At 51.3% G+C, this 27,563-nt stretch overlaps 1 protein-coding gene and 1 long non-coding RNA gene across 7 annotated transcripts in view; one reads left to right on the top strand and one right to left on the bottom strand.

The window, feature by feature from the left end:
• The window catches only part of LOC116944244 (uncharacterized), a 161,312-nt gene that overhangs the window by 90,392 nt on the left and 43,357 nt on the right, over positions 1-27,563 (bottom strand). The window lies entirely within an intron of this gene.
• Positions 14,546-15,390, top strand: LOC142925339 (uncharacterized). Its single transcript, XR_012942311.1, has 2 exons — positions 14,546-14,849; positions 15,022-15,390. It is a non-coding gene; the product is annotated as an uncharacterized LOC142925339 (long non-coding RNA).

The raw sequence follows: 27,563 nt of genomic DNA, 5'->3' as shown, positions 1-27,563 counted from the left end.
TCCTCCTTGGGATGTTGTCGACCAGCCTCTGGCTTGTCGAATTCTATGACCCCCCAACAATTGGACTCCTCATCCGGGACTCCCTTCTACAGACCCCCTTGGTTCGTGTGAAGACGATGGAGGGGGGGGGGGAGATCAATTGATTAATATATGACGATGCTCATATTGCCATTTGGAAACTTCACACTCCCCCCCCTAAACCCCCTTAACCCCCCTAGCCCCCCTCCCTTTTCAGAGACGTATCAACACAGCAACATCACCAGCCCGATGATGAAGGCCCTATTTATAATCGAGTCGGGGCTCTGTGTATTTAAGATTTTTTTCGGGGGGGGGTGGCGAGGATGATAGTGGGGGGGGGGGCAGATGCAGATTTTCGTTGTTTAACGTGTACGCAGGCTTCCCCACTCGCTTGCTGAGACCACCACCCACACCACCACCCACACCACCACCCACACCACCACCCACACCACCACCCACACCACCACCCACACCACCACCCACACCACCACCCACACCACCACCCACACCACCACCCACACCACCACCCACACCACCACCCACACCACCACCCACACCACCACCCACACCACCACCCACACCGCCACCCACACCACCACCCACACCACCACCCACACCACCACCCACACCGCCATAAGCTACCGCTTGCGTCTGCCTGCGTGTGTCCGAGTGTTCCTCAGCGAGTTGACACGGCTGTCATCTCACCCCTATAGCACGTGGGTCTGTCCCGTAACCTCCTGCCGCCAGCGAACCTTCGACACTTCGCGCGGCATCAAAGTGCACCTAGCCTGGCACAAGCGCCGCGGTGACGTCACCGCTACTTAGTGGTGAATGGCTGTTGTTGTTGTTGTCTGCTGCTGCTGTTTCTGCTCCTCTTGATATTACTGTTGTTATTACTACGACTTATCCTTCTGCTATTGCTGCTGCTGCTACTGCTAGGACTGCTGCTATTACTGATACTACTGCTGTTACTACTGCTACGACCACTGCTGCTATTTCCTACTGCTACTATTGCTGCTACTACTGATACTACCGCTGCTACTGCTGCTACTGCTGCTACTACTGCCGCTGATGCGTGCCGATAGCGTGATCTGTTTGTATTCGAGACGATAATTTATCAGCAGAAACAACAGAAAACGGAGCGTAAAAATCTTTACAAATGGTCCCTCTCCAACAGAGATCGATGGAAATGCCTTTATTGGAGGAAGGGGAGAGAGGGAAGGGGGGTGTGAAGATGGTAATACATGGACTGTGCAAGTAGGGGCGCCGCGATGGATAGGAGATGTTAACTACCTCGCGTGGTATACAGGAGGTCGTGGGTTCCATCCCGACCCTGACGCCTGCTGTATATTTGGAGTTTGCGTCTCTCATCATCATCATCATCATCACGGTGGATAGGAGATGTTAACTACCTCGCCTGCTATACAGAAGGTCGTGGGTTCCATCCCGACCTTGACGCCTGCTGTATATTTGGAGTTTGCGTCTCTCATCATCATCACGGTGGATAGGAGATGTTAACTACCTCGCCTGGTATGCAGGAGGTCGTGAGTTCCATCCCAACCCTGACGCCTGCTGTATATTTGGAGTTTGCGTCTCTCATCATCATCACGGTGGATTGGAGATGTTAACTACCTCGCCTGCTATACAGGAGGTCGTGGGTTCCATCCCGACCTTGACGCCTGCTGTATATTTGGAGTTTGCGTCTCTCATCATCATCACGGTGGATAGGAGATGTTAACTACCTCGCCTGATATACAGGAGGTCGTGGGTTCGTTCCCGACCCTGACACCTGCTGCTGTATATTTTTAGTTTGCGTGTCTCCTTCCCCCTGTGGTCACGTAATTTTTTCTCCGGACCCTCCGGTTTTTCCCCCGCAATTCTAATTAACATCGCGCGTTTAGATAATATTGGCTGCTATGCATTTCAAGGTAGTAAGCCACTTCGTTGTGCTTTCAATTGTGGCCAGGTCGCTTCTGAAAAAGTGCTATATAGCTCAGTGGGCCTTACCTGGTAAAATAGAATATATATAGGATAGCATTGTACATTCCGCAATATCTTACTACTTGAACCAATGCGATGCCCCTACAAGATTTCCGAAGGGATTCGTTGTCAATAACGTGGCGAGGCAGGCAGGGGATTACGTTGCGGGAAAGAATAAAATCATTTTTGGGATGAACTTGTTTTTAAAAATATATATATAAACCACACCAAATAAAGACGATACATCGATGTCTGATTTTGATGCTGATGATGATTGCTACATGGGAATACATTCGCGAAAATATTGGACTATACGAACAGGTTACCTCATCGACTAACAGCACGTGAAGTGAACCCCCACGCGTCTCCCCCCCTCCCCCCACCCGCCTGCCCCCCCTCCCCCACCCACCTGCCCCCCTCCCCCCACCCGCCTGCCCCCCCTCCCCCCACCCACCTGCCCCCCCTCTCCCCACTCATCTGCCCCCCTCCCCCACCCACCTGCCCCCCTCCCCCCACTCGCCTGCCACCCTCCCCCCACCTGCCTGCCCCCCCACCCGTCTGCCCCCCCCCACCCGCCTGCCCCCCCCACCCGCCCCCCCTTCTGCCCCCCCCGACCCGCCCCCCCTCCTGACTGCCCCCCCACCCGCCTGACCCCCTCCCCCACTTCCCCCAACCCACACCTTTAAACATCGCGACCTCTGCAACGGAAAACCGAAAACCAAAAACCGAATCTGGATTCCGCTCTCGCCGCGTGTCTCTACGGGGACGTCTGGGGCAGGCTATGTATGAGCCGTCATTGATCGATTCAGATATCGATCCAGTGACTGATTTATACCTATTACATGCTCATAATATACATTGGGGTGTTGAATCGTTAACTAATTTAAATAACAATAATAATAACTAGCTTGTTTGCCCGTCCTAGGACGGAAGCTGTAATATTTATAATTGTATCTTATGTACATTTAATGGCAGTGAATATTGTACTAAAGTAAATCCTCAAACACTTCACTGCATTTCAATGTAGCACTGTTTTAATGGCAGTGAATTTGGCACAAAGCTAAATCATAAAACACCTCCCTTCATATTCTTAGTTCTTTCGGTAAAGTCACGTTGAAGGGAAACAACAAAATAATAAAATATATATAAAACAATAAAACAATAATTGCACCGTTTAAAAATAAATTTATGCAAACCAACACACCTGAAGACGACCGTTTGTGTTATGGTCGAAACGTCGTGAGAATTTTTATTGTTTTATATATATTTTATTATTTTGTTGTTTCCCTTCAACGTGACTTTACCGAAAGAACTAAGAATATGAATTACTGCAGTCACGAAAGCTTTAAATCAAAATTAAAACCTCCCTTCATGTCACTGTAGCACTGTATATAATTGACCTTAAATTTGTTCAAATTCACTGCTCTGATACTTTATTCTCTTCTGCTTTCGGTCGCTGGGATTGAAATAAATTGGAATTCGATAAAATATCTGGAAAATCACTGAGAAATGTCTATTTTACCATAATGTAGAAGCATAAATTAGACTTACCTTTTGTCTCAAGTGCTGAAGAAATAAAGACACCAAATCCACATTGTTGCTGCGTATTATTATTCATTAAATTAACTTTCAGTAAAGAAACGTGAAACTTAAAACGAATTTGCGGGAAAAAAATGTCTTTCTGCTCAACTTTCTTCAGCGTGAGTGAAACAATCCACCCGCTCATGAATATTCATGACGGGAGGGGGGGGTGTGGCATGTGGAGTGACGTCACACGCGTTACACACACACACAAACAGACATTCTTGGCTCGTTATAGGAGTATTTATATTACTTATATATTACGGTCCAGTGTAAATCCACTGCTGGATGAAGCCCCCGACAGATGCTGTGTCGATCGTGCGAGGGTGGGAGGGCTGTGGCGGTCCATTTGGATTATCTACAGGGATAATGTTGAGCTGCAATAATTGATGGTATAATATATGCACACCCGGCACACCACATCCAGTATATGTATGAATATTTTTTATCTCACACATTGCTTTTTTTCTACTAAACATGTTTTAATTTTAACAGGTAAGGCACCGCTGAGCTGTGGGAAGCCACCTGGCCAACACAAACGATATCCCGACGAAAGTGGCTTATCATCATGGTCACGTGGACATTGATGGGAGCAGCCAAATACTCGAAACGCTTGCTGTTGATTCTAAATGTGAAGAGAAAAAGCGAAGGACCGGGAGAAAAATCCACGCGAACCCAGAGAGAGAGACATGCAAACTCAAAATATACAGCAGCAGGTGTCAGGGTCGGGATCGAACCCACGACCTCCTGTACACTCGGCGAGGTAGTTAACATCTCATAGCCACCACGGCGCCCGCACACACCCACCGTGGCTGTGGTGGCTGCGAGTCACCGGCTACCGATTCGAATCTTTTTTTTTGTTATCCACAGCAAGATTGAGTGAGAAATAATGCCGGACCTGGTGTTCGTTTAAAGGCCAAGGCGACATAGGGGAAAGCCCCTTTCGGACAATGGCGCTTCTTCAGAGAAGCCCATTGGGCGACAAAGTGGTGAAATGTTAACTACCTTGCTTAGTTTTTTCGGTAAAGTCACGTTGAAGAGAAACAACAAAATAACAAAATATATATAAAACAATAAAAAATTCTCACGACGTTTCGACCATAACTCAAACGGTCATCATCAGGTGTGTCGGTTTGCATAAATTTATTTTGAAAACGGCATATTTATTTATATATATAAAAATAACGTTTGCGTCACGCGCAACGATGGCAGTTTGCCAGGACTAGTCCATCTATTTTTTGAAAAGAGGAGGGGGGAGACGAAATTTGTTTTTATGTATGCTGTCTGAAAGGCACTGTAAGCGTGAACAATCAATCAAGAACTGAAATGATTTATCAAATCTTTCCAATGATTGCTAAGATAGAATCCATCTTCTCGGTTGAAATTGTCTCTGTGTTTGTATATGTGGATAGCCTCATGAACGAATCTCTCATGGAAGCCAGATGGCTTACAAAGAACCTCCGTCTTGGAAAAGTCAATGGCATGTGAGCCTACTGAATTAGAACAATGATCTGCTACGGCCGAGGTGTTGGTCCTACCGTGTTTAAGGTCTGCTTTATGTTCACGAATGCGGTCCGAGATATGGCGTTTGGTTTCTCCAATGTAACTACTACCACAGAGGCAACTTAGTTTGTAGACACCAGGGTATTGTATGTCCAATGTAGTTACATTGGAGAAACCAAACGCCATATCTCGGACCGCATTCGTGAACATAAAGCAGACCTTAAACACGGTAGGACCAACACCTCGGCCGTAGCAGATCATTGTTCTAATTCAGTAGGCTCACATGCCATTGACTTTTCCAAGACGGAGGTTCTTTGTAAGCCATCTGGCTTCCATGAGAGATTCGTTCATGAGGCTATCCACATATACAAACACAGAGACAATTTCAACCGAGAAGATGGATTCTATCTTAGCAATCATTGGAAAGATTTGATAAATCATTTCAGTTCTTGATTGATTGTTCACGCTTACAGTGCCTTTCAGACAGCATACATAAAAACAAATTTCGTCTCCCCCCTCCTCTTTTCAAAAAATAGATGGACTAGTCCTGGCAAACTGCCATCGTTGCGCGTGACGCAAACGTTATTTTTATATATATAAATAAATATGCCGTTTTCAAAATAAATTTATGCAAACCGACACACCTGATGATGACCGTTTGAGTTATGGTCGAAACGTCGTGAGAATTTTTTATTGTTTTATATATATTTTGTTATTTTGTTGTTTCTCTTCAACGTGACTTTACCGAAAAAACTAAGAATATGAATTACTGCAGTCACGAAAGCTTTAAATCAAAATTTACCTTGCTTAGTATACAGGAGGTCGTGGGTTCCATCCGGACCCTGACGCCTTCTGTATTTTTGGAGTTTGTGTGTCTCCCTCCCCCCGTGGTCGCGTGGATTTTTCTCCGGGCCCTCCGGTTGTCTTGCCTCCACTCTTAGAACCAACGTGCTTTTAGAGCATTTCCGCTGCTATCAATGTCCACCCACGTGATAGGCCCACTTCGTTGAGCCATCATTTGTGGCCACTTCGCTTCTAAAAAAGAGTTGCAAAGCGCAGTGGGCCCTTCCTGGTGAAGCAAAACAAAATATTTGGAAGTTTAATTTTAAATTTGTGACAATTAATCGACGCAGGTTTGTTAATCATCGTGATTCACGTCACAGTGACCTCGTGCGCAAACGAACATTGAGGCCTTGGATGCGCTTCTGCTCTTTACAGCCTTGCGGACATGCCACGTTATGCTACGACGGGGGAGAGTGGATCCGTAGGACAACCGCCGTTGGCTTCCCCCCACAAAGTGGTGCTCATTGTATCGCCCCCCCAGAGGAATGATGGGTTGAGTGAACTCGAAACCAGGATTTGAACTCGCAACCTTTCGATAGCGATCGGCTCTCCCCCGGGAAGAAAGCAGGAATTTTTTAGACGACAATTCCCCCAAAATGTTTTAGGATCCCTCGAGTCTCATGGACAGACATACGGACAAACAAAAGTATCGTTTGACGCAGGAGGAGGAGGGAGAGAAGGGCTGGGTGCAGACGCAGCACTTTTCGTAGTAAACAAAAAATGACATAGAAAACAGGGGGAGCATAGACATCGAGTAGGGAGAGAGGGGGTAGAGAGAGGGGTAGAGAGAGAGAGGGAAGGCGTAAGAAGGAGGAGAGAAGAGCGTGACATATTTTCGTGAAATCTTTCATTTAAAAAGAGAGCGAGAGAGACGGCAGATAATTAAATAAATAAGCGACACTTAGAACACGTGACACCGCCGGCATCTGCGCGCAAGATGCTTTCCGTTATTGCCTCGTAGCGTCGCGAGCAGACATCAAAGGGACACTGGCGGCCCTTGGGTTGCTTTCGTGAACGCAGATAGAGAGCGCGATTATAAAGGCTGGAGGGGCCGGGGAGGGGGGCGGGGGGGCGTGGGGAGGAGGGGGGGCGTGGGGGGCTTAGGGGGGCAATGAATATACATGTGCGTTATAAAAGTCGCATTTAACCCCTTCGCATGCAGTGCGTTGACTTTAAGCTAATACATCTAGAGTGAATTTTTCCGGCCAGAACGGATCGATTCGGCCGGATGTCTTAGGGTCAGGGTCTCTCCCAAACTCCAGTCCTTACGGCTCAAACAAAGACAAAGATCCCCCGCATAGCCTGTACACAGTGTTTGGACAAGTGCTGTTAGCGAGGACCTTTTGAAGGCCAGCAAAGTACACGAGAGGGTGGGTGGCCACCTCAACGCCCGGCCGCCTTTGTCTCGCCAGTGGCGATGTTTACACACCGCACCTGGTACTAAATTCAGTCCGAGTCGACCTAGGGGAGCCCCAAGACCGGTTCAGATCATCGTGACTGGTGTTGGCCGTGAGCGGGAATCGAACTCGGCGCACCAGGTTCGTAGCGCAGCAGCGTGCTAACCGCTACACTACCGCTCCCCCTTTGTGCAAATTGAGCCGTTCTACCGCTGTACGCGCCTGATTACTGTTAAACAACCGTCCCACGCGACGATTCGAATCAAGATCGAGATCTCCGTGCCCGCGTGTGACTCTACACGCCTAGCGCGCGCATCAGGTGGAACGCGTTTAACAATCATCGGGCGCGTGCGGCGGTGGAGCAACTTAATGTGCATGTGAATAGGGGAGTCCATTGGTAAAAGGCGCAACGTGGTGGAGTTTTGGGGGGTAAACGAAACTTGTTTTTTCGTGTTTTGAGAGCGTTTACTGAGCCGTACCTCTCACCTCAACCTCGAAACCCAAATGGAATCCTGAACTCCAAACTCTCCAGGCATACCCCAGGCGTCGTGAGTGTGTCACTCAACGTTTCACCGGGTCGCTGGCAGACTCTAACCAAGGTAGACGGCACGTGACCTGCAGTAGCCGTAGGCGAGATTCATACTGGACGTGGTGTGCCGGGGTGCGGTTCACCGATCCGGCGAGACCCTGGACGGCGCATGGATGAGCGCGACTCTCCTCACAGACGCTTTGAAGAAGATGGTTGCAGGCTATTTTGCAATCATCATTTAACTAATCGGTGCTTTAACATATTAACACCTGTCTTCATTGCAGGAAAGGCTATCACCTATTCTCGTGTTTCATGCTTTGATACTGGCAAAAAGGTCCCGTAGATATAACTGCTCAACCCGAGCTATAAATCCTCTTGAGACTTGCATTGCCTTTGCACAGTTCGCCTTTGGCGTTCTCTGGTCTGACACTGATGAAACAAGGCCAAAAAGAATGTTTTTTTTATTACCAGAGCATGTGAGTTTGAATGTTTACCACAAGTACCGTGTGTGATTAATGCAGACTTCATTTATTACAAAAGGTTTCTATTTGGTGATTGGACATCTTAACAAATCCTATAGTAATAGGTTTTACCCTTTTAACTGGCACAAAAACTGACACCTTTATTCAAGGCATCATGTTTGCAATAACCACAACACAAGCAGTCAAAATGCAAACAAAAGAGACAACTCTGATAATAATATTGGCACTGTCCTTGAATTTGATTGGTCCAAACCAAGTCGGCTTTTCTTAGAGCCTAGTCTCCACTGGTGTTGGACCAGAAGACGCCAAAAGGCGTACAACTCAAAAACAGCGCACCATCAGAGTATTGAGGGCTCTGGGCGAGCATTTACACTATGAGACCTCCTTTGCCAGTAACAAGATATAGTAATAGGTTTCACCCTTTTAAGTGGCACAAAAACTGACACCTTTATTCAAGGCATCATGTTTGCAATAACCACAACACAAGCAGTCAAAATGCAAACAAAAGAGACAACTTTTCAATCAAATTCAAGGACAGTGCATATTATTATAATGTAAATTAACAAATCCTGCTTATTGCCGGAAAGGGTAAACCCAATTATTATTATTTTAGATATTTTGATACTGGGAATAAAAAAGTTCCCATACATAGGAAAGACCACGGCAGCAGAGAGAGGGGAGCCAGAGAATCCGATTATCTATGAAGCTCTTTTGCACCGACGTGGCGTCGGATTCGTGCGAGGGAAACCTGCGTCTGTGTTTATCGCGAGGGAGGCAGATTTATCGTCGCGTCAAGTTCATTAAATCAGCTGCCCTCACTCCCAGACCCTCTCTCGCCCGATTCCTCGCGCTCACGCGTGAACAAAAAGCATTCTTTCGAGAGGAAAAAAAAATCTATCAGTGTAATATTGATGCACTGTACCGAGCTACAGCACGTAGATTACACTCGTCGCAATGTGATGGTGTCACGTGCACAGCGTCACAACAGCGTGCGTGCGTGCATTATTTGACAAAAACACAACTAATTACGATAATAATGCATGCCAGGATAAGCGTCTATCATTCCTCTTTAAAAAAGGTCTGGCCACCGTGTGGAATAATCGGACTAATACCCTGTTGGCTCCTATCAGTCTAGGGCTCCTTCTGATGCAGACTCTTCGGTCAAAAGCGGGACAATTATTTAACATGATTCAATTCCTACGCCTGTGTTGGAGACTCGGGTGGACCAGCCACTGACTGCCTCGTCTCATCAACCACGCTCTGTTCAACCGCCACACTACAGGTCACAATAACACACGAGGCAAAGATCCACCAGGTACTAATTTAAGGCCGAGTCGACCTAGGGGAGCCCCATGACCGGTTCAGATAATCGTTCAGCTTTTATCCGTTAAAACGTTGATAGTGCTCTTTGTTGCTGGCCGCCTGACGTTTTCAGTTACCTGTGGGAACCTGGGCTCAGCAAGCGTGTAAACAAAACACACGCCACTCCTGCCACCCCCCACCACCACCACCACCACTCCCACTAGCTCCGACACGTGATCATTAATTGCTTCGTTTATAAAATCAATCATCCTCTGTGCTTCCACCTGTGTAATCACTGCGTAATTATATTACACGCGTGCATTAGCGGAGATCCGTGTGAACCAGACAAGGGGAGGTAGTTTTTTTGTTGTTATCATGATCATCATCAGCAGCGGCATCAGCATCATCAGGCGTGCTCGATCTACCGTTAGACGCCACCATCACCACTTAGCAGCCGGTAACACCTGCGCGTCATGCATGGTGGTTGTGGTGCGGGTTGGAGGTCGCCCATCCAAGCGCTAGCCAGGCTCATCACCGGCTTAGCTTCCGAGATCTCACGATGAGATCTGGCGCGTGCCACCTATGACTGGGACATTGGCGAGCGTCATCACTCGCCCGGTCTAGGGTCAGCGTGGCCCCTCTCTGCAGAGTGTTTATTTTAAAGTAAACTAGATTAACAAACAAAATCTATTTCACCAGGTGAGGCCCACTTAGCTACTATGTCGATCTATATATTATAAGTGACCTGGCCACAAATGATAGCTCAACGATGTGGTTTTATAACGTGGACATTTATAGCGGCCAAATATTCTAAAAGCATGTTTCTGAATGCGGAGGGAAAACCGGAGTACCCGGAGAAAATCTACACGACTACAGGGAGAGAGACACGCAAACTCCAAATATACAGCAGCAGGCGTCAGGGTCGGGATCGATCTCACGACCTCCTGCATACCAGGCGAGGTAGTTAACATCTCCTAGCCACCGTGATGATGATGATGATAGAGAGAGACACGCAAACTCCAAATATACAGCAGCAGGCGTCAGGGTCGGGATCGAACTCACGACCTCCTGCATACCAGGCGAGGTAGTTAACATCTCATAGCCACCGTGATGATGATGGGAGAGAGAGACACGCAAACTCCAAATATACAGCAGCAGAAGGCGTTAGGGTCGGGATCGAACTCACGACCTCCGGTATACCGGGCGAGGTATTTAACATCTCGAAACAGTGGCGAGATGTTAACTACACTCGCTGGTCTCTGAGCACAGGGCCTAAGTGGCTAACATGTCCAGCGGCCAGCAACAAACAGCACTATCGCAGCTGTAATGGACACGACTGTGAGAGAGATTGTTATTAAAAGAGCTGGGTGGAGTAAAGAGAGGATGGAAGAGGAATTACCAAGTGGAGCGATGCGAGGGAAGAATCAAAAAGACAAAGTGAGGTGACCTGCAGTGGGGTGAGTGAGTAGGTGGGTGAGTATTTTGGTGAGTGAGTGGGTGGGTGAGTGTTTTGGTGAGTGAATGGGTGGGTGAGTGTTTTGGTGAGTGAGTGGGTGGGTGATTGTTTTGGTGAGTGAATGGGTGGGTGAGTGTTTTGATAAGTGAGTGGATGGGTGAGTATTTTGATGGGTGAGTGGATGGGTGAGTGTTTTGATGAGTGAGTAGGTGGGTGAGTGTTTTAATGAGTCAATGGGTGGGTGAGTGTTTTGATAAGTGAGTGGATGGGTGAGTATTTTGATGGGTGAGTGGATGGGTGAGTGTTTTGATGAGTGAGTAGGTGGGTGAGTGTTTTGGTGAGTGAGTAGGTGGGTGAGTGTTTTGGTGAGTGAGTGGATGGGTGAGTGTTTTGATGAGTGAGTGGGTGGGTGAGTGTTTTGATGAGTGAGTGGATGGTTGACTGTTTTGTTAAGTGATTGGATGGGTGAATGTTTTGGTGAGTGAGTGGGTGGGTGAGTGTTTTGATGAGTGAGTGGATGGGTGAGTGTTTTGGTGAGTGAGTGGGTGGGTGAGTGTTTTTATGAGTGAGTGGATGGGTGAGTGTTTTGGTAGTGAGTGGATGGGTGAGTGTTTTGATGAGTGAGTAGGTGGGTGAGTGTTTTGGTGAGTGAGTGGATGGGTGAGTGTTTTGATGAGTGAGGGGATGGGTGAGTGTTTTGTTAAGTGATTGGATGGGTGAATGTTTTGGTGAGTGAGTGGGTGGGTGAGTGTTTTGATGAGTGAGTGGATGGGTGAGTGTTTTGGTGAGTGAGTGGGTGGGTGTGTTTTGATGAGTGAGTGGATGGGTGAGTGTTTTGGTGAGTGAGTGGATGGGTGAGTGTTTTTATGAGTGAGTAGGTGGGTGAGTGTTTTGGTGAGTGAGTGGATGGGTGAGTGTTTTGATGAGTGAGTGGGTGGGTGAGTGTTTTGGTGAGTGAGTGAGTGGGTGAGTGTTTTGATGAGTGAGTGAGTGGGTGAGTGTTTTGATGAGTGGGTGGATGAGTGAGTGATTTGATGAGTGAGTGGATGGGTGAATGTTTTGGTGAGTGAGTGGGTGGGTGAGTGTTTTGATGAGTGAGTGGATGGATGAGTGTTTTGATGAGTGAGTGGGTGGGTGAGTGTTTTGGTGAGTGAGTGAGTGGGTGAGTGTTTTGATGAGTGAGTGAGTGGGTGAGTGTTTTGATGAGTGGGTGGATGAGTGAGTGATTTGATGAGTGAGTGGATGGGTGAATGTTTTGGTGAGTGAGTGGGTGGGTGAGTGTTTTGATGAGTGAGTGGATGGATGAGTGTTTTGATGAGTGAGTGGGTGGGTGAGTGTTTTGATGAGTGAGTGACTGGTTTGGTGGGGGGGCGGGGAGGGTGGATGATTGAAAGAGTGACTGGAGTGAGTGGGTGGATGAATGAGTGGGTGAGTGAAAGAGTGACTGAGAATGGGTGAGTGAGTGAATTAATGAATGAGTGGGTGAGTGAGTGAGTGAGCGAGTGGCTGTTGACCGCAGCTTGAATGAGACTCAAACGGTCCGATCGACACAACAATTAACGGCGCCTATCATCAGATCAATAATCATCATTATAATCATCAGGCCGTTTACGAGGTAACAACAAAGGCGTGGCGAGGCCTGGCGAAGTGCGCGCAAGCTTTGGCGACTTCACGTGGCTCGCAGCGGAGCCCCAGCGCACGCGGATTTCAATCACTTAACGCGGAGCGGGCCCCGCATGGCAGTGGAAGTCGACGGGAGCGTCGTGCCAATTACTTAACCTGCAGCGTGTGATTCACATTATCTCGTGTACATCGCGACTCGCGGGTTTGAATAATTGTCTCCTAGACCCCTCTCTCCCCACGCCCCCCCCGCCCCCCAAAGCCCCACCTTTCACCCTCACTTAAATCTCTCACCCCAGATAACTAAACTATGGGGCGGTATTTTTTAGTTTCACCCTTTCCGGCTATAATACAGCAGGTGTTTAAGATGTTCAACACCTAATCGGCACCACGTATTGCACGGCATCAATCATTCTGATGCCGCCAAAAAATGGGTCCCGTAGATATTGCATTTAATTGTTGCGGGTAAAACCCACTCCGCAGGTAGAACCCGCTCCTCAAGTGGAACCCGCTCCTCAGGTGGAACCCGCTCCTCAGGTGGAACCCACTCCGCAGGTAGAACCCGCTCCTCAAGTGGAACCCGCTCCTCAGGTGGAACCCGCTCCTCAGGTGGAACCCGCTCCGCAGGTGGAACCCGCTCCTCAGGTGGAACCCGCTCCTCAGGTGGAACCCGCTCCTCAGGTGGAACCCGCTCCGCAGGTGGAACCCGCTCCTCAGGTAGAACCCGCTCCTCAGGTAGAACTCGCTCCTCAGGTGGAACTCGCTCCTCAGGTAGAACCCGCTCCTCAGGTAGAACCCGCTCCTCAGGTGGAACCCGCTCCTCAGGTAGAACCCGCTCCGCAGGTGGAACCCGCTCCTCAGGTAGAACCTGCTCCTCAGGTGGAACTCGCTCCTCAGGTAGAACCTGCTCCTCAGGTGGAACCAGCTCCTCAGGTAGAACCCGCTCCTCAGGTAGAACCCGCTCCTCAGGTAGAACCCGCTCCTCAAGTGGAACCCGCTCCTCAGGTGGAACCCGCTCCTCAGGTGGAACCCGCTCCTCAGGTGGAACCCGCTCCTCAGGTGGAACCCGCTCCTCAGGTAGAACCAGCTCCTCAGGTGAAGCCAACTCTGTTCCGTGACCTGCTCCTGCACCTATCCTGAGCGTATCCGCATCTGATGCTACGGTTTGTGGGGTGGATGTAGTTAAGGGTGGACCACGAGCTTCGTGGAAGATCAAACCCCTGGGATATCTCCTGAGTTGGGTCACAATTCGGACCGTGACTCCAGCACACAATGGCCGACTCGCTTCAAATGGCTTCACGTGACCTCGAACGTCCTCGTGTGAAGCAGACGGCTGCACGTGCCCCTCGTGCTGCTGGTGGTGGCGTAGGTGCTGGTGGTGTAGGTGGTGGCGGTGGTGGTGGTGGCGGTGGTGCTGCTGGTGGTGGTGGTGGTGCTGGTGGTGTAGGTGGTGGTGCTGGTGGTGGTAGCAGTGGTGCTGGTGGTGGCGGCCATGGTGGTTTTTGCTGGTGGCGGTGGCGATGGTGGTACTGCTGGTGGTAGCGGAGTGGTGTTGGCCACCCACCCCCTCGAGTGCCATTCCGGCCTTCATAGGTGCACGCTAACAGCACTTGCCCCAACAGTCTGTTAAGGCTAAATGGGGGAACTTTGTCTATGGTAGAGGCTAAAATGCATCAAGTTGGCACAGTAGGGGGCACAGCTGGTACAGTCATCTCAGTCAGCCAACCCATGGAACCTGGGTCTGTCCCGTGACCTCCCGTCAGCGAGCCTTCGACCCTTCCCGTGGCCTCAAAGTGCACCTGGCCTGGCACAGGCGCCGTGGTGACGTCACAGACATTGAGTGGGGAATGGCGGCTGTGTTGGTATTGGTGGTATCAGTAGTCACCAGGGTGGCCCACCGGAATTCAAACCGCGACGTTCTGCTCACCGCCTTCTCTCCACCCACTCTTCCCATCTCTCTCTCTCGTCCATGCCTCTCTCTCTCTCTTCTTCCACCCCATATATAGCCCCCTCTCTCCTCACACACTCTCTCTCTCTCTCTGACTCTTAGGAAGAGAGCGAGAGAGATAAATCTACTGACCTCTCATCTTCCTGACCCGTTGGCTGGAACACCTTCCTCAGCGCCTCTCCATTTCAAGGTGAACCATCTCCCTCCCTCTCTCTTCTCTCTTTATGGGGTGGTGCCTTACCTGGCTAACAAGCGCCATGACCTCGCCAACTTCGCCTGTGCTCAGGCGAAGATGGCGGTGTACAGAACGAGGAAGAAGACGCTGCAAGGTGACACTGACGGCTGCTCTGTGCTGCTTCCAGTGTCCAGGGGCCTGCTTAAGGCGCGGCTCCGGCTGGAGCACGCCACGTACCACACACATGCCGGTGATGTGCACGTCTTCTTCGAACGCTGGGGAGGCGGACAAGCCCCTCTCTGTACCAGCGTGGACGGCACCCCCCACGTGTTCACCTTCTGAAGCGCTCGCTCGTCACCGTGGAGTGAGCGATGACCACCACCACAACCACGTGACTCTTCTTTCATGTTGTGCGAGGTGCTTTTTAGCGCCACAGCGCGTGGATTTTGTAACGTTTATTTTCATTTGTGTTGCTGGTGACTTTGCGTATTTCAGATCGAAATCGCCTCCAGTGCTTTTGCTGCTGGCGGCAATAAAAGTTGTTTAAATATCAAAACGTCTTCTCTCTTTCTCAAGCTCTGCAGCTCTCTTGGCACTGTCCCCTCCCCACACACTCCACGCTGCCTCTCTGTCTCCCTCCGCCTCTCTCCTGCTCTGTGTAACTCAGTAGCCAGGTCTGCCTAATGGTGCCGAGAGCTAACAGCTGTGTGCTAGTGTGAGCAGTATCGCGACGCTGTGCCAAACACTGCGCCGGTGCCAAATTAAGCTAACGATGATAAATCATGCGAAAGAGCGGCTATTACTGAGTGCCCCCACACCCCAATCCGGCTCCGCCCCCCCCCCAGTTCCATCTGCTCAGAGCTCTCTAGTGCCCCCCCCATTACAAAGACAAAGACCCCCCGTATAGCCTTAACAGATTTGAGGGGGGGGGAAGTGTTATTGGCTTAGTATCACCTATGAAGGGCGGTACGGAGCAACCTCCGATTAGCACGGTTGGCTACGTACGGCGCGAAAAAAAAGTTCAACGTACACACACACAAGGGGTGGGGTGTGGGGGAGTGGGGGGAATGTGGGGAGTGGGGGTGGTGGGGTGGGGGGAGTGGGGGGGTGGGACGGTGTCCAGCAGCACCACGCCCGATGACATTGACCCTCGACCCCACAATTCCACAATTGCCTGAACGAGTTCAAGTTTGTTGTGGTTCAACCAGCTGCGATCTCAAAGAGAAGAGCCGAGCTCAGAGAGTCTCGCTTGGCCGAGTGAGCCCCTGCTGGGGGGGGGGGGGAGGTGCGTGGGGGGGTCACCGAAGATGTCGACACGGAGGGCGACTCCCGACGTCACAACAGAGAGGGCGAAGAGAGAGAAAACGGAACAGCAGCCGGAGCAAAACAGCGTAGCGGAATGAAATCAACAGCGCGCATTGAGGCCGGCACGGCACACGAGGTGGTGGGTGTCCAGCACCGCGCCCGGCCGCCTTTGTCTCCCCGGCGGGCAATGTTGCTAGACGCCCATACGGGGTGCTCATTTGAAGCCGAGTCGACCTAGGGGAGCCCCAGGACCGTGCGTGAGCGGTCGCCGGGATCATAGCGCAGTGCGTTAACCAAACAAAGACAAATACAAAGGTCTCCCGTATAGCCTTAACAGACTATTTGGGCAAGTGCTGTTCGTGAGCACCTATGAAGGCCGGCACGGTACACGAGGGCGTGGGTGGCCAACATCACGTCCGATCACCTTTGGCTCCCCAGCGGCGATGTTTTACACACCACACCAGGTACTCATTTGAGGCCCAGTCGACCCAGGGGAGCCCCAGGACCGGTTCAGATATGATCGTCACTGTTGTCGACCGTGCGTGAGCGGGATTCGAACCCGGGTCGCCGGGTTCAGAGCGCAGCGCGTTAACCACACACAGATATACACACGTAAACACGCAGCACACACACTCAGACAAAGACAAAGAATCCCGTGTAGCCTTAACACACAGACACACACCTGTGAATGGCCAGCATTGCAGTGCAGATTCAATGCGCATGACTGCGGAAGAACGTTTCGTCGGTGTTACTCGGTTCAATTACACAGATTGGGGCTCTCAGCGAAATCAAACCCAGGTGGCCGTGACACACACTCACGCGCGCCACACACACTCACACACGCACGCGCGCCACACACACTCACACACTCACGCGCGCCACACACACGCACGCACGCACGCGCGCCACACACACACTCACGCGTGAAGGCCGGAACGACACACGAGGCGGTGGGTGGCCAACACCACGCCCGGCCGCCTTTGTCTCCCCAGTGGCGATGTTCACACACCGAACCAGGTACTCATTTGAGTCTGAGTCGACCTAGGGGAGGCCCAGGACCGGTTCAGATAATCGTCACCGGTGTGAGCGGGAATCGAACTCGAATCCATAGGGCAGCGTAGCGCTAACCGCTACACTAGCGCTCCCACAAATAGACTCAGCTACACACACACAGCTACACACACCCAGCTACACACACACAGCTACACACACACAGCTACACACACACAGCTACACACACTCAGTTACACACAACCAGCTACACACACACTCGTTTACACACACTCAGTTACACACACTCAGTTACACACACAGCTACACACACCCAGCTACACACACTCAGTTACACACACCCAGCTACACACACTCAGCTACACACACCGAGCTACACACACACAGCTACACACACCGAGCTACACACACAGCCACACACACCGAGCTACACACACACAGCTACACACACCGAGCTACACACACACAGCTGGACACACCGAGCTACACACACACAGCTACACACACGAGCTACACACGCCCAGCTACACACACCCAGCTACACACACTCAGCTACACACACTAAGCTACACACGAGCTACACACGCCCAGCTACACACCGAGCTACACACACACAGCTACACACACCGAGCTACACACACACACAGCTACACACACCCAGCTACACACCGAGCTACACACACACAGCTACACACACCGAGCTACACACACCCAGCTACACACACACAGCTACAACAACCGCCATTCGCCACTAAGTGGCGGTGACGTCACCACGACGCTTGTGCCAGGCCATGTGCACCTTGAGGCCACGTGAAGTGTCGAATGCCCGCTGACAGGAGGTCACGGGGCAGACCCAGGTGCCACGGATCGACTGACTAAGATGACTGGCTGATGCACCACCTGTGCCCCCTACTGTGCCAACCTGCTGTGCTTTAGCCACCCGGCGCTCCGCTCGTTGTTGTGAGCGTCGCTCCTCTGCCCTCCGTTGTTGTTGGAGGGCGACTGCCTCCAACTGCCCAGTAGCGTCCTTCACGAGCCTCTTCCACAGAGGCCGATCTTGACACCGCTGGTACCAGTAATCGGCAAGTCCACTCTGCTCCACATCCTCCTGTACCATAACACTCCATCTCTTCTCTAGCCCGTGCCGCGCCCGTTTAGCCCCCTCGATCCAGCCGAACAAAAGCTGTTTCGGCATGCGGTGGCTGGGCATGCGGGCTACATGACCCAGCCAACGCAGCCTTGCCTGCTGGAGGAGCTCACCGATGGGACCTTGCCCAGATCTTTCAAGGATTTGTGAGCTCCTCACTCAATCCAGCCTGGTTAAACCCAGGATGGATCGTAGGCAGGCTAGCCTCAATGTTTCTAACCGGCGAAGATGTTCCATTAGGGGGTCCACGTTTCGCAAGCGTAGAGAAGGGAGGGAATGACCGTGGCCGAGAAGACCTGAAGCTTAGTGCGGAGCGACAGACCAGGTAGCTTCCACACAGGGTTACGCAACCGATGAAAATATATTGCCGCTCGACTAATTCGGAGTGAGACCTCTGCCGTTAAACTGGAGCCGGTCATAAGCACACTGGCCAGGTATGGGAAACTCTCCACAGCTACACACACAGCTACACACACAGCTACACTCATTTCCACACAGTCGCCCACAACACCCCGACAGAGCCGCGCGCACACAAACTCGCGCAAAGTGCAAACACAAATTTCCGCGTAAACACAAACAACACCCCCCCACCGACCCCCCCCCACCGACACCCCCCACCGACACCCCCCCCCGCCCCCGCTGCTCCTACCCCCCCACTCCCCTGCCCACGTAAGCGATCAAACGGGGGCCTTGTTCCGTTGCTGCGAGGCCTCGTGCGACACAAAACAATCAAAAAGCAATTTGCATACGGCGAGTTATCGCGATTAAAGGTCAGAGTCTGCGCCGAGCAATGTGGCCCTGCAACACACGAGAGTTGGCGCACGCAGAGAGACGGGGGGGGGAAGAGGCTTGCCGATGTTAAGCAACATGATGATTTATTTAATGTTACCGAATTATTTAGTGACGCTTGCTGCTGCTGCTGCGGCTGCTGCTGATGTCGATGATGCTGCGTGTGGACGCGGGTGATTCCACCAGCACAATTAACAATTACGCACGACTCAATAATAATTTACATTTGTAAAGGCGCTTTTCCATCCGTGGATGCCAATATCGCATTCGTCAACAACAATAACAACAACAGTGCGTGCGCTGTGGTTTCCTAGCGCAGCGGTGGCTAGGAGATGTTAACTACCTCGCCTGGTATACAGGAGGTCGTGGGTTTGATGCTGACCCTGACGCCTGCTGTATGTTTGGAGTTTGTGTTTATCTCTGCCGCCGTGGTCGCGTGAAATTGTATCCGGGTCCTTCGTGTTTTCCCTCCACATTAAAAAATCCACATCAAGCGTTGAGAGTATTTGGCTGCTATGAATCTCCACAAAAATGATATGCCAATTTGTTGAGCTGTCATTTGTGGCCAGGTCGCTGCTGAAAATGAGCTATATAGCTCAGTGGGCCTTATCTGTTTAAACATGAAAACTACTTAAAAACAATTGTTGAGAATATTAGCAGCGCACTAACAAACCAGCTGTTCCACCAAATGAACACTACTGATTGTACAATTGTCATCAGTAATCATACTAACATTTGGTGTAATATATGGCGTTGTGGTCACTCAAATTGAATTTCGCTCAATTGCTCAGGAGCCACAGACAGAGCTGGAAGACGGCAAGGCAGCATCGGCCAGGGTGTGAGTGGGCACCACCACGACACATTGCCTAAGCTTTGCGACGATGCTCTACATATCTAGATTTGAAGTGTTTCGTGACTGCAGGGATCCATACTCCTGTGGTTCTTTCGGTAAAGTCACGTAGGTATAAAATAAATTAAATTACGACGTTTCGATTGCAACACAAGCAATCATCATCAGGTGGGAAAATCCACAGCAAGAATTGTTTTTGCTGAAGTGGGAGAGAGAGTTGCCGTGGTAATAGGTTACATATTAAGATGTGTTCAGCACAACTGAGTGAGTTGTTTATATACACGTGGGCGGGGGGGGGGACATCGGAACTACCGGGATCAAATTCACGCGTGCGAGAGGGCAACACTCTATCCCCGTACAGATCGAAACAGATGGAGATTAGTCCACACACACCGTTGCTGAAGCCACCTTCACGGCTCCATCTCGGCTCCCGCCCACGGGGCAACGAGGTTTTACAACATCCCATGTGGCACTCGCGTTCCAGGGCCCATGCCCATAGCCTAACCCACCCCTCGCCCCCCAGCTAATGAATAGAACAATAATAAATAAATAAATATGCTTTAATTGCTAAATCAAAATGAGGCCGGTGAATTGGTTTCATTTACTGTTCAAATAGTGGTGGTGGTGGTTTGGGCTTCGAGATTAATGAGCCGTGAGCTGGTCCATTGCGCTCGCCACGTGCGCGTGTATTTATTTTGTATGTATTGGACAGTCTGTTAAACGCTACACGGCAGATATTTCGCTTTGCGCGTGAGTCTTGCTTGTGGGCGTCAGCGATGGGGGGAGACAAAGGCGGCCGGGCGGAGTGGTGTTGGCGGTGGTGCTGGTGGCCAACCCCTACCTCATCCACCCGCCTTGAGTCTGCGCCGTGATATCCTTCACAGCCGCTGCTACTAGCGGAGAGCACTTGCCCCACCAGCCAGTTAAGGCTATAGATATTTGTCTTTTTGTTAATCAAATCGTCAGTCTACGTTTCTCTCCTGCACGTACTCTCCCCTCCCTCTCCCCTCCCCACCAACAACTACGCCTACCCCATTCACTCTCCCCCCTCTCTCTCCCTCCCTCTCACCCTGTTCCTCCTCCACTGATGAAGCTCCCCCCCGCCTCCCAGCACACTCGCCTCTATCTGTCAGCGAGAATCTTTCCGCCGCATCCGCCACCAAGCGCACCTCCGATTAGCGCGGTTGGCCGCGTACAGCGCGAAAGAAGTCCCACATATCGACACCGACGCACATCAACATTCACACATCAACCAACGGCAACGCTCGCCATTCGCCACGAAGTGACGGTGACGTCACCACGGCGCCTGTGCCAGGCCAGGTGCAAGTGGAGGCCACGTGAAGTGTCGAAGGCTCGCTGACAGGAGGAGGTCTCGGGACAGACCCTGCAGGTGCCATGGGTTCGCTGACTGAGATGACCACTGGTAGATGCACCACGAGCTGTGTACCCCCTCCACTGTGCCAACTCGCTGGATTTTAACCCGCCCGGCGCTGCGCTCGATGTTGTGAGCGTCGCTCCTCTTGGCCTGGTTGAGCGCTGGCTCCGACATCGGCGCTCCATCCCTGCCCAGCTCCTTGTCTGGCTCCCTAGCCGCGTCACAATCCACAGCCATCTGACCTCAGAGAGGGAGCGAGTCGATTTAAACTCGGCTACAGGATCGATCAGAACCTTCCCCAACTTCCTCATCACGATATATCGTCCAAAAAAAATAGACGTTTAAAGTTTGGCTGTCTGGCTGGCTGGCTGTGTAGATCTTCCGTCAAAAAGATATCCTGAAGCAGAATATTAGTGCTGCTGGATACAGCAGCCGCAGCTGCAAATGTGATTTGTAACTTTCATCATTACCCGTGTGTCGATAGTGCCATGTTAATGTGGACATTGTATTGAGGACTGCTGCTGCTGCTGTGCCGTTATCTCGCTGTGGTCTGGGGCTGCTTTTGTTGTTGTCTGAACCTACTTGCCCAATCTTCATAAATCGGACTGATATATAATTAATGATTATATTTGTATATATATATTTAGTGATTTACCATTTTCTCTATGTTGCACTCATAACGTGATGTGTTTTATTGTTTGCTGTTGTAGACTCGCTGGCCCCCGTGTCCGAACTGAACACCTGTGAAAAGAGCTTCATAGCTCATCGGATTTATCCCCCTGCAAGTCTAAATAAACATTCAGATTTTTATTTTTACACGTGTGTGTATAGATATCTACAATAGATCGTAAAGCAGTCCTGTTGATTCATGATCCAGCCCTCAGCAGCGGTCAGTCGCCTCAGTATCACTCTTCTGTCGCTACTGCCATGGTTGCTATTCCCGTGAGACTCACTCAACTGTCCTTCCCCAGCACATCCGATTAGCAGGGTCGGCCACGTAGGGTGCGAAAGAAGTTCAAAATACATGCACTGGCTCCTTCACCCGTGTTGAGGACTCGGTCTCTACCAGACACTGACTTGTCTCGTCTCATGCACCACCACCCTGTGTTCAACCACCACCAACACAACAATACACTGACTCACCCACTCACTCACTCATCCACCCTCTCACTCACCCACTCACTCATCCACCAACTCACCCACCTACTCACTCATCCACCCACCCACTCACTCACCCACTCACTCACTCACCCACTCACTCACCCCACCCACTTATCCACGCACTCACTCATCCACCCACTCACCCACTCACTCACCGACTCACTCATCCACCCACTCAATCACCCACTCACTCATCCACCCACGCACTCACCCACTCATACACTCACTCACTCATCCACCCACTCAATCACTCACTCACCCATACACTGACTCACCCAACCACTCACTCATCTACCCACCCATACATACACGTATTCACCACATACTCAACGACAAACTCGACCAAACCCTCACTCACCAACTCACTCACCACTCCGCAGGTCACCTCACTTCTCGCTGTCTCTCTCGGCGTCTTCCCTCACACTGCTCCACTCCAGAATCCCACTCTCCCACCATCGTATCTTCCTCCCCAAACTCTCACGGCAACAATAACCTCGCTCTGTTAGACACACGTGTTACTACTTCACTCAGAGCCGTCCTCAGCGTGGATTGGCGAATCTTGGCGACCGCCTCGGGTCCCGCGCTTTGGGAGGGGGGGAGCGATCCTAGACGTCACGGTGTCAGATGTAATACTTCTCCGAATACACCCGTATCCAGTGCAACGTTGATGGTGCTGCTTGTTGCTGGCCGCTTGACGTTTCGCCTTTGGGGCTGTTGCCACAGACCCAAATCGTTGTTGTGCATACGTGTCTATGTATATAAAGAACATATATTAATGTGAACGCAATAAATGTTGTTATATAGAAGAGACCGAGAGGGAATGAAGGAGCTACTACTGCCCGCGCGCGTCAAACCGCTCACAGGCAAACGCAACCAGATTGCTTCAACCCGAGACGATGAATGGTCCAGCCAACTGGAAGCGACAGCTCGCGACGAGGGGGGTCGCCAGCAACACGACAACAACAACAACAAACAACAAACAACAACAAGCAACGTGTGCTGATATCGCTCGCTCGCTCTTTCTCTCTCTCTTCCTCCGCCAGTGCGCGTGACACCAGATGGACAAACACAGCGGTGGGATTGGCAGCCGAGTTGGGGAGGGAGGGGAAGGGGCGGGAGGGAGGGGAGGGAATGGGAGGGGAGGGAATGGGAGGGGAGGGAATGGGAGGGGAGGGGAGGGGAAGGGGGGAGGGGAAGGGGGGAGGGGCCCACTTGTTGGAGCGAGATATCAACTGTGGGATGATGATGATATGGTTAAATAATATGATGGTGGTGATGATGATGGTGATGATATGGTTAGATTATATGATGATGGAGATGATTATATGGATAGATGTGATGATGTGATGATGGTATGGGTAGATAATATCATAGTGATTATCATAATTTTGTCAAACTGCCAATGCAGTATTACCTTCTCCATGCGCTATGAAGTAGGGTCATTGCCCAGAACGTCGCTGAAAATTTACGAAAGTTGACTTAAAGCTTTCGTGACTGCAGGAATTCATATTCTTTGGGACTTTCGGTGAAGCCACGTAGATAGAACAAATAATAAAAATAATAAAAATGATAACAAATAATAACAATATCACAACGTTTTCCTGCCTCAGCAGCTCTCGCCTGATGACGATTGCTTGTGTTGCGATCGAAACGTCGTCATATTGTTATCATTTTTATCATTTGTATCATTTTTCTATCTACGTGGCTTTACCGAAAGACCCAAAGAATATTTACGAATGTGATGCGGTTTTATCTAATTTAGTGTGTGATGATAATGATGTAACATTGTGTAGTCATGATTCATGCTTCCGCGTGCCCCGTTACAGAGACGTGGCACATCTTGGGCAATCATTCACAGAGCTCCTGCGTGCATCTCTCTCTCTCGGAATCACCCCCCCCCCCCCCCCCTCTCTCTAATCATTCTCTATATCTCTCTCTGAGAGTCATTTCCTCTCTCTGAGATTCGTTCTCTCTCTGAGATTATTTCCCTCTTTCTGAGATTCACCTCTCTCTCTCTTCAATTCATTCTCTCATTTTCTAAGAGTCATTCTCCCTGTCTCTCTCCGAGAGTGAACAAAAGCCGTAAACCTCGCGAACCACATTCCAAAGAGGTATTACCGTTGCATTGTTCACTCTATCTCACTATTAAACAAACCATATCCCCGCGTAATAACAAACAAAAAAACATCGTATCGCATCGCCTTCAATAGAATGCGATGCTGGCGATGAAGGAGGCTGAAAATTGCTCCACGCCGAGGATCACGGGAATCATCTTGGCAATTACGGGGTCACAGACTTGGAGGTGTGACGCGACACAACGTGGCAAGGAGGCGCTGGAGATGCAATCGGGGGTGAGTGGGTCAAAAACTTGGGTTGCCGGCTTCATAGCGTAGTGCGCTAACCACTGCGCCACCGCTCCCCACTGAACGTATACACGCAGCAACATTTTCAAAGCGACGCACGCACAGATGCATTTCCTGACACATGCGCACATCGATACATTGTCAAAGGTCAAAGACAAAGGTCATCCCTATAGCCTTAACAGACTGTTGGGGCAAGTGCTGTTAGCGAGTAGCACCTATGAAAGCCGGCACGGCACACGAGGGGGTGGGTGGCCAGCACCACGCCCGGTCGCCTTTGTCTCCCCAGTAGCGATGTTTGCACAGTGTACCAGATGCGCATTTAGGTTGAGTCGACCTAGGGGGGGCCCAGTACCGGTTCAGATACTCGTGAGTGGTGTTGACCGTGGGTGAGAATCGAACTCGCTGGATTCATAGCGCAGCGCGCGAACGATTGAGCCACCGCTCCACACACACACACACAATAAATCCACTGCCGCTTAATCAACCTCACTTGAGGTTGAGTCTACGTAGGGGAGGCCCCGGGTAGACGCACACAGCCACGTGCACCCCTTCGCATTGCCAACGCTGCTCGCGTTGCAGGCGGGAATGCGGCTTCGTGGACTGACCACGCGAGCGCCTCACGGCCACCAACACGTGTGCTGTCGTGGTGGTCACTTCACTCCAGTGACCTGGTGCTGTCGTGGTGGTCACTTCACTCCAGTGACCTGGTGCTGTCGTGGTGGTCACTTCACTCCAGTGACCTGGTGCTGTCGTGGTGGTCACTTCACTCCAGTGACCTGGTGCTGTCGTGGTGGTCACTTCACTCCAGTGACCTGGTGCTGTCGTGGTGGTCACTTCACTCCAGTGACCTGGTGCTGTCGTGGTGGTCACTTCACTCCAGTGACCTGGTGCTGCCGTGGTGGTCCACTTCACTCCAGTGACCTGGTGCTGTCGTGGTGGTCACTTCACTCCAGTGACCTGGTGCTGTCGTGGTGGTCACTTCACTCCAGTGACCTGGTGCTGTCGTGGTGGTCACTTCACTCCAGTGACCTGGTGCTGTCGTGGTGGTCACTTCACTCCAGTGACCTGATGCTGTCGTGGTGGTCACTTCACTCCAGTGACCTGGTGCTGTCGTGGTGGTCACTTCACTCCAGTGACCTGGTGCTGTCGTGGTGGTCACTTCACTCCAGTGACCTGGTGCTGCCGTGGTGGTCCACTTCACTCCAGTGACCTGGTGCTGTCTTGGTGGTCACTTCACTCCAGTGACCTGGTGCTGTCGTGGTGGTCACTTCACTCCAGTGACCTGGTGCTGTCGTGGTGGTCCACTTCACTCCAGTGACCTGGTGCTGTCGTGGTGGTCCACTTCACTCCAGTGACCTGGTGCTGTCGTGGTGGTCCACTTTACTCCAGTGACCTGGTGCTGTCGTGGTGGTCCACTTCACTCCAGTGACCTGGTGCTGTCGTGGTGGTCACTTCACTCCAGTGACCTGGTGCTGTCGTGGTGGTCACTTCACTCCAGTGACCTGATGCTGTCGTGGTGGTCACTTCACTCCAGTGACCTGGTGCTGTCGTGGTGGTCACTTCACTCCAGTGACCTGGTGCTGTCGTGGTGGTCACTTCACTCCAGTGACCTGGTGCTGCCGTGGTGGTCCACTTCACTCCAGTGACCTGGTGCTGTCTTGGTGGTCACTTCACTCCAGTGACCTGGTGCTGTCGTGGTGGTCACTTCACTCCAGTGACCTGGTGCTGTCGTGGTGGTCCACTTCACTCCAGTGACCTGGTGCTGTCGTGGTGGTCCACTTCACTCCAGTGACCTGGTGTTGCCGTGGTGGTCCACTTCACTCCAGTGACCTGGTGCTGCCGTGGTGGTCCACTTCACTCCAGTGACCTGGTGCTGTCGTGGTGGTCCACTTCACTCCAGTGACCTGGTGCTGTCGTGGTGGTCCACTTCACTCCAGTGACCTGGTGCTATCGTGGTGGTCACTTCACTCCAGTGACCTGGTGTTGCCGTGGTGGTTCACTTCACTCCAGTGACCTGGTGCTGTCGTGGTGGTCCACTTCACTCCAGTGACCTGGTGCTGTCGTGGTGGTCACTTCACTCCAGTGACCTGGTGCTGTCGTGGTGGTCACTTCACTCCAGTGACCTGGTGCTGTCGTGGTGGTCCACTTCACTCCAGTGACCTGGTGCTGTCGTGGTGGTCCACTTCACTCCAGTGACCTGGTGCTGTCGTGGTGGTCCACTTTACTCCAGTGACCTGGTGCTGCTGTCGTGGTGGTCCACTTCACTCCAGTGACCTGGTGTTGCCGTGGTGGTCACTTCACTCCAGTGACCTAGTGCTGTCGTGGTGGTTCACTTTCTGCCCCGCCTCCTCCCCACTTCTCTCCCCCCCCCCCTACTGCCGAGGCCTACTCTATAACCTCGTGCCACGGCAGATCTCTCGCCTACTTCAGCAGTTTGTTCTTGCTGTGGTTGTCCCACCTGATGACGATTGCTTGTGTTGCGATAGAAACGTCGTGATCTCTTATTTTTCTACCTACGTGACTTTACCGAAAGAACCAAAGAGTATGGATTCCTGCAGTCACGAAAGCTTCAAATCAAGATTGTATGAATATATTTATATTTTATCTATACATAATACCAGCTGCCCTTTCTGCTAGCAGTGGCGTGAGCAAGGCATTGCATTCCCGCGCCTTTACCCGAGACTCGGGAGAAGCGCTCCGCTCGCAGCGATCCACCGCCCCCCCCCCC

This window comes from Petromyzon marinus, chromosome 20 (genome assembly GCF_048934315.1).
Source record: "Petromyzon marinus isolate PM22_M1 ecotype Great Lakes invasive population chromosome 20, UKy_Petmar_22M1.pri1.0, whole genome shotgun sequence".
Lineage (NCBI taxonomy): Eukaryota > Metazoa > Chordata > Hyperoartia > Petromyzontiformes > Petromyzontidae > Petromyzon > Petromyzon marinus.
Note: the sequence above shows the minus strand (reverse complement) of the source record. Positions and strands in the feature narration are given on the sequence as shown.